Consider the following 8221-nt stretch of genomic DNA (forward strand, 5'->3'; position numbering starts at 1 on the left):
CCTGCTGACTCCCTTCATCTCCCCAAATCCTCCTCCTCTAGTATCTCATGTTCTTTTTAAATCCAAGTTCCACATATGAAAGAAAACTTGTCGTATCTGTTTTTCTGGATCTGGCTTACTTCACTTAGCACAATGATTTCCAGTTCCATCTCTTTTCCTGAAAATGACATGATTTCAGTCCTCACCACAGATGAATAAAACTTCATAGTGTGTTCACACTGCATCTTGTGTTCTCTTTATCCTCCATCTGCTGATGGACCACTGAACCGATGCCTTTTACTTGACTGTGAGCATGTGTGCACATCTCTCTCGGGTATGCTAACTTAGAATCCTTTGATTTGATTTATGAACCCCTTTCTAACCAGCTAATGACAAGCCTTGATGGTGTGTGTGTGTGTGTGTGTGTGTGTGTGTGTGTGTGTGTGTGTGTGTACCAATCAAGTCCCACTTGGAGCCTCCATTTCCTTGTGGTTTGTCTTCTGACCTACCTCAGAGAGCCATGAAGCTGATGTGGGATATGCCATTGGTCAACTAAGTAGCCAGCACCAGCATAAACTCTCATTCCAGATCTGGACTGTGGTGACATAAAGCTCCATGGTGTCAGCCCTCAACCAATGAAGCCAGCCAGAAATCTCAGAGCCATCCTCCACATCTCTCTCTCTCTTAAACCTCTGCCCAGCCTGTCACTGCAGCCTGAAGATCTCCATCCTCACAGGACTCTCCTGAGCCTTGTCCTGAAACCCTCCTCTCATCTGATCCTGCTGTCTGTGTTCTTACCTTTGCCCTAGAATCCAGTCTCCTCCAGCAGCAATGGGCATGTCTGAAAGACATGAATCTAACCCTGTCATTCCTTTGATTAAAACTCTTTCATAATTCTCCAAACATTACACACACCGAGCACTCCAGCTTCACCAGCTGCCAGTCAGGATGCACTCTGTCCCTTCCTGCCTCAGGACCTTTGTACGTACTGTCCCTGCCACTTAGAACAGTCCTCACCCACCCTGACCTGATTAATCCCTACTCATCCTTCAAGCTCTTCTCTTGGGAAGGCTTTCTCTTTCACCTAAAGTTTTTAAAAACATCCAGCCCCTTCTACATACCAAGCATTGTTCTCAACACTGAGAATGTAGTAACAAACAAAGAATGATCCCTGCCCTCATAAAGATTATATCCTATGCCTGGGGGTGTGGCTCCACGGCAGAGCACTTGCTCAGCTTGCACAAAGCCCTGGATTCCAACATCAGCAACAGAGAGAGAGAGAGAGAGAGAGAGAGAGAGAGAGAGAGAGAGAGAGAGAGAGAGAGAGAGAGATATCATATCATATCCTAGTCAGGGGAAAAGATAGTTATTAAATAAATGTAATTTTCAGATGGTAGCAATGGAAGCATTTATCAAAATGGACTGTTATTATAATAAATAAATTACTAGAAGAAATAACTTTTTCCCCCAAGACAGGGTTTCTCTGTGTAACAGCCCTGGCTGCCCTGGAACTTGCTCTGTAGACCAGGCTGGCCTCGAACTCACAGAGATCCGCCTGTCTCTGCCTCCGGAGTGCTGGGATTAAAGGCGTGCGCCATTGGTGTGGTTGTGCTTGCTTATAATGCCAACCTCAAAAGGCCAAGACAAGAGCATCTCTGTAAGTCCCAGAACAGCTTGGGTTACATGTCAAGTTTAAGGACAGCCTGGGCTACATAGTGAGACTTTGTCTCAAGAGAGAGAGAGGGGGGGGAATCTGGGGTTATAGCTCAGTTGGCGGAGTGAGTGTTCATCACACACGAGGTCCTAGGTTCAGGCCCTAACACCACATAAAAAGAGAAAAACAAAAAAATACCAGCAGCCAACAGATGTGGTGGTTCATTCTTGAACCCCATCACTTAGGAGACAGAGGCAGACAGAGAAAGGCATGTACTTATCTGTGTGCCTATTAAAACTTAATTCTAGACTATTTTGTCTGTTGTACAGTCGTGATACTGTGACTCTAGCCATTTCCCCCAAATTAAAGAATAAGAGAGAACACAATGAGATTGTCACAGACACACCTCAGAACGGACATGAAGAAGTTCACACACCTACACATTCATATATGCACACCACATTCACCTCCTGTCTTTCATATTCTGTCTTCATAGTCTCTCTCTCTCTCTCTCTCTCTCTCTCTCTCTCTCTCTCTCTCTCTCTCTCTCTCACACACACACACACACACACACACACACACACACACACACACAGAATCATAAACATAGAGTCCGGTACGTAGCACCCACACGCTCTTCCTCCAGCCCCTGTAGGCTGCCCTGCCCACTGGACCACTGGAGACACAGTTGCTGAGGGTGGCGGCCTTCCTCCTCCCTGGACATCATCACTCAGATAATAATCAGCAGCAGGGGGCGGGAACAGAGATTCCAAATTCTGCTCCCCTCCCCCAGTTACCCAGCAATGTGAGCCCTGGCAGAGGCTGAGGTGAAATTAAAATAGAGATGAAGGGACATTGTAATTTTGTGGTCACTCTCTACTCTGACCTCTACACGCTCCCCAAGCCCCAAGCTCAGTATCGCATTCGGCACCCATCCCCTCACAGCCCCGGGAGAGCCACTCACCCATATTCTCATGAGGGCCCACACTGTCCCCAACCTGGGGCAGCACCCCACACCCTCTCTCATAGACAGCCCCCCTCAGGTTTAATACAGACATACTCGTGAGAAAGATCACACACACTTACACACACACACACACACACACACACACACACACACGCACACACGCACACACGCACGCACGCACGCGCACACACACACATATCCACTCTTCCCACACAGTACACAATCCTCTTACACCCCAAACCATACTCCTCCACTCACACCCCCAAACCACAGGCTTCCACACCAGCTCTTTCCCTAGCGTGTGCTGACACAGGTGAGACACCAACTTAGGAGAAGATGGTAGCATCTGGGATGTGAGGCTCGGGTCCCAGCCTCCTCCACTCCCACACAAGCCTGGGTCTGTTTCCCGCCTTCTCTCCCTACCACTAAAGATGTGACTCACTCTACCTACACCCAGGCCAGCCCTGCAGGCAGATGTCCCCCACCCCTGGCCCAGGCTGGCCTCCAAGCCTCCCAATGGTCCATGGCCACCTGTCACCACCTGCTACACTGATAGAACCTCCAAGGCAAGTCCAAAGTCTTCAAGGACAATGTCCTTCCTGGGCTGGCTGGGCAAGTCATGGGACTTAAGGTGACGTCAGGGAACTCGGGACATCAGGAACCCAAGGAGCACTGAGCCTGGACAGAGTGCAGAGCTGACCGCTTGGGTCTGTAAAGGCCTGGCACCCCTGTGGCACAGGCAGCCCCGGTAGCAGTGACTGCCGTTGGAGGGCAGTGGGGCAGCCCGCAGAAGAGTCTCCCATTGCTGGGGGACATGAGGAGAGAGCAAATATGTCCTCTGCCCTGGATCTAGAGCTTGATTTCTGCCACCTTCCCAGTGTCAAGGCCAAGGAACCGATGGGGAATCGTGTCACAGGGGCTGGGGACACAACTCAGTTGGTAGGGTGCTTGCCTACCATGCACCAAGCCGTAGGCTGGATCCCACTCTTGGGAGGCAGAGGCAGACAAATAAGGTCATCCTCCCAAAACAAGACAAAACCAATCAAGAGTCCTAGTCTCTGTAGGAAGGCAAAGCCAGCACCCCCCACCTCCGAGGACCTTGGTAGATTATCTTCTCTCTGAACCCCAGGAACTAAGGGAACCAGGCAGTGGATCATTGTCATGGCAGACACCAGGGCGGAGCAGGAGCAACACAGCTCTGAGGGCATCAGCCTCAAGCTGGAGGTGAGGTGGGGGCAGGAGGAGAAAGAAAAGGAGAGTCTCTGTCCCCGCCACCCGCCCTGTCATCTCCACCCAGGTCCATCCCTTGAGAGGTGACTATTCGCAGGGACGAGGCGTGGTCAGACCTGAGGTTACAGACCTGCGGCCACAGCCTGCCCAGTCCCCAGGTCAGCCTGGCCAGAGGATCCTCTATGGAGAGCTGACGACGGCAGTTTGCCTGCCTGGAGGCCGGTTTGCAGTGAGGGAGGGTAGAGTCGGGGAGACAGTCCCACCATGCAGTGCGCAGAACAAGACAAAAGCCCACCCCACAAAAGACAATGTATTTCAAGCAACAAGTCCCGGTTGAGGGCTGACCCTGCATCTGCACTCTGCTGGGTGCCAGGGTGCCAGAGACACAAGCAATGTGTTCTCTGTCTCCAAAGAGCTGACACTATAATGAAATTATAACAATAACAGCCAGCACCAACATAGTGTTTATGATGTGCTGAGCCCTGTTCTCAGAATTTTACGAGCCATTTGATCTCGAAATCAACATTCTAAACTATATATTATTATCATCCCTATTTCAAAGATGGCAGACCTGGAAACATAGAAGGGTGAGTAGGCTGTCCAAGGCCACATGGCCAGGGAGTAAGGCTCCCATCTAGTGGTGGTGGGACACTGAGTGCCCATCCCCCATAGCTATGGAAGCCCCTAGGGGACCAATCTTCAAACTTGAGTTGGATTCACTGTTCACCAAACAGAATGAGCGTCTTGCTGGGACTGGGAATACCGACATTAGTGAGGCTGGGGCCTTGGCCCAAGAAGCTCTCTGCCCGGTGAGTGACCTCATCCAGGTACAGAGACATCACACACAAGAAGACATATCTAGAAACCACCTAGACATGAGATGTTTTGAGCTTCCAGGGAAAGGAGCCACACTGATATCAAGAGAGAGCTGGAGAGGAGGCTCAGCTATTAAAAGCACGTGCTGCTCTTGCGGAGGACTCAGGTTCGATTCCCAGCACCCACCTGGAGGCTTACAGTTGTCTGTAACCCCCTTTTCTGGCTCTGTGTCACCAGGCACACACACACACACACACACACACACACACACACACAGGTAAACACTCACACACATAAAATAAAAATAAATCGGTCAATAAAAGGAGCCATTCACGAAAATTGAGTGGCATTTGTCACCATCGATAGAGCAGAAAGGCAACCCCAAGAATGGGGGAAATGAACTGCAGGGTGTGATGGTGCATGCCTGTGACCCCAGCGCTTGGGAGTTGGAGGCAGAAAGATCAGGAGTTCAGGGCCATACTCAACATACCGAGTTTGAGGCAAGCCTAGGCTACATGAGACCCTGAGGGAAGTGGCGGGGGAAGGGGGAGGGAAGTTGGCTTACAAATCACATAGTTGATGAAGGATTGATTTTGAAGACAGAATTCTGTGACGGGGAGCACAGGTCACGGTGTGGATGTGAAGTCAGAGGACTGCTTTGCAAGGTTGATGTCCCCTTTCACTTTGACATAGGTTCCAGGGATCATACTTGGGTCCTCAGGCTAGCATGACTGACTAGCAAACGTTTTTACCCTCTGAACCATTTCACTGGTGCCGTAGGGAAAACTCACAAATTTCAACATGAAGAAAAAAATCCGATTCAAAGATAAGCAAAAGACTTGAGAGCCATTTCTCCAAAGAAGATGGAAAGGTCCTGGCTATTCCTAATCATTAGGAAAATGAGTATCTAAAGCCTTTGGAAGGGGAGAGAGTGGCCGCTAGCCCCAAACCAAAGTGAACAAGCGCCGGCGTGTACGGAACAGACCCCGTGCGCAAATGGCAAGAAAGTAAGATGGCGTCCTGTATGAAAGCAATGTGAACTACCGTGTAACATAGGCAATCCATTTCCTGACATATCTGTCTCTCAAAGAGATATTTATATGTTCACCTGTGTTCAATCAACATTGTCCACAACTGTGGAAAAGTAGATAAAAACCCAAGTGCCCATAGAAGAATGCATGGATCAGCAAACTCTGGTGCGTTCCATACAGGGAAATGTTCCTCAGCGTTAAAAAGCAAGGACTTCCAATTCCAGCCACAACTCAGGGCAGCCTTGAGGGCAGTGTGCTAGCAGATGCAAGCTGCTCATAAACGGGCAATACTGAACGCTTCCACGATTGGAACTAGACGAGATCAGAGGCAGACAGAAGGGCAGAGGGCTGCAGGGCCTGCAGGGGAACAGTGAGTGTTGAATGGGTAAAGTTCCAGTTTAATAAGATGGAAAGTTCTGGAAATGGAGAACAGTGAGGGTTACCAGAGTATGAACACGCTTATTATCACTGGTACCATGCACTTGAAAATGGTTATGCTGGCAAATTTTGTTATGTATACTTAACCACAATAAAAAGACTGTTTTTAAGTAAAGGGTAAACTGTGACTCCAAAACCAGACAGGCCCAAAGGAGACAACTCCCTGAGGCAGGGACAAGACAGAGAGAGGCAAGGCACAAGCCAGCGCCAGGGAATGCCTGAGAAAGTCCTAGCTTCAGTAATTACGCCTGGCTGTGGGTGTAACGTCCCCACCTGGGGAATCCATTCCTCACCTGTGTAGTGGGACCAAGAAAACCTGCCCTTCCAAACTGTGTGTTCAAAGCTGGAAGAACAAGAGGTGAACACCATTAAAAAGCTAGAGACTGGGAAGGTGGCTCAGAAAATACCTGCCATACAAGCAGGACCTGAGTTCTAATCCCAATAACCTAAACAAAAAGCCAAGGATGGCGGGGAGACACACAGGCAGATCCTTGAAGATTGTTGGCCAAATGAAGGGGCTTCAGGTCCAATGAGAAACTCCCAAGAAAAAATAAAATTGAAGCCGGGCATGATGCTGGCACATGCCTTCAATCTCAGCCCTTGGGAGGCGTTCAAGGTCAGCCTGGTCTACAAAGAGAGTTCCAGGACAGGCAGGACTACACAGTGAGATCCTGTATCTAAATAAATATAAATAAATAAATAAAGATGGAGGGCTGGTGAGATGGCTCAGCTGATGTGGGGCACTTGCTGCTAAGTCTGACAACCTGAGTTCGATCCTGGGAACATACATACACATGCGCAATTAATTAATTAATTAATTAATCAGTGTTTTAAAAGAAAAATAAAGTGATTGAGGAAAAGATACTCGACATTAACCTCTAGTCTACACACACATACACACACACACACACACACACACACACACACACACACACACGCACACGCACGGGGTAGGGTGAGAATGATCAGGGATACACTTAGCAGTGACCTCTGCCTCACCCCCGCATGTGTACATGCACAAGTGCCCACAGCCACATGCACGCATCAGAAGTTGGGGAGACAGTAAAGTGTGCCATGTAAGCCTGAGGACCTAAACTTTATCCTGAGCGCCTCTGGAGTGGTGGCTTGTGCTAGGGAGGTAGACTCTGTGGGTCTAAGAGTAGAGAAGCCACTCTTTGAATTGAGGTAGAAATGTCTTGATTATTTTCTTTATTTTGTTAGCTTTTTTGAGACGGGATCCTGCTGTGTTACCCAGGCTGGCCTCAAACTCATTGTCAATACCCCTGCCTCAGCCTTAGTGCTGGAATGACAAGTGTGTACCAGACATCACATCTAACTCTAGAAAAAAATTTGTTTGTTTTTTGAGAGAAGGTCTCACTGCGTGGCCCTGGCTGTCCTGAACTCACCATGTAGAGCATGCTGGCCTTGAACACATAAAGATCTGCCTCCTGAATGCTGGGATTAAAGGCATGCAATGCCCCACCCAACTCCTAGCAATGTTTTTATTTGAACACTCAAACAGACTTTGTGATGAGCTCTGTGGGTCAAAAGCAGAAAAGGGCCCACTGAGACTGAGGCCCAGCCTTCCCCAGGAGCTAACTCATCCTTGTCACCGCCACTTTCTTGTTCAGGTCACTTTCTCCATCCCTTCACCTCCTCCAGGCCTGTCAGAACCTATGGTCTGACTACGGAGAGGCTGTAGACACAGCAATCTAGGCAGGGCCTGATGGTCCAGCCTGAATGGGCTCAGAGCTCCCCGATTCTTACAAGGAGGAAGAGAAGGGGATGTGGGCTGGATGTGGTAAACCTCAAAAGGTCACTGGAAGGTCAACCGAGCCAGTCCAGTTGGGGACATGGGAAGGACAGAGCCCACCACAGTGGCCAAAGGGTTAAAAGGAATAGATTTTTCACAAGGCTATTGTATGGGCTACATCATATGCCCAGTACCAGTGAAGGAGTCTCTTCATGTCACTATCAGTCCTTGTCACCCTGCTTCCCAAAGCCAGGGGAACAGAGATGGGGGATAGAGGAAAGACAGGCTTCTGGGAGGTGAGATAGGGAGATGGGGTCCTTCCGAGCCTAGTGATGGTGTGAATGGAGGCTGTA

This window comes from Peromyscus eremicus, chromosome 16_21 (assembly GCF_949786415.1).
Source record: "Peromyscus eremicus chromosome 16_21, PerEre_H2_v1, whole genome shotgun sequence".
NCBI lineage: Eukaryota > Metazoa > Chordata > Mammalia > Rodentia > Cricetidae > Peromyscus > Peromyscus eremicus.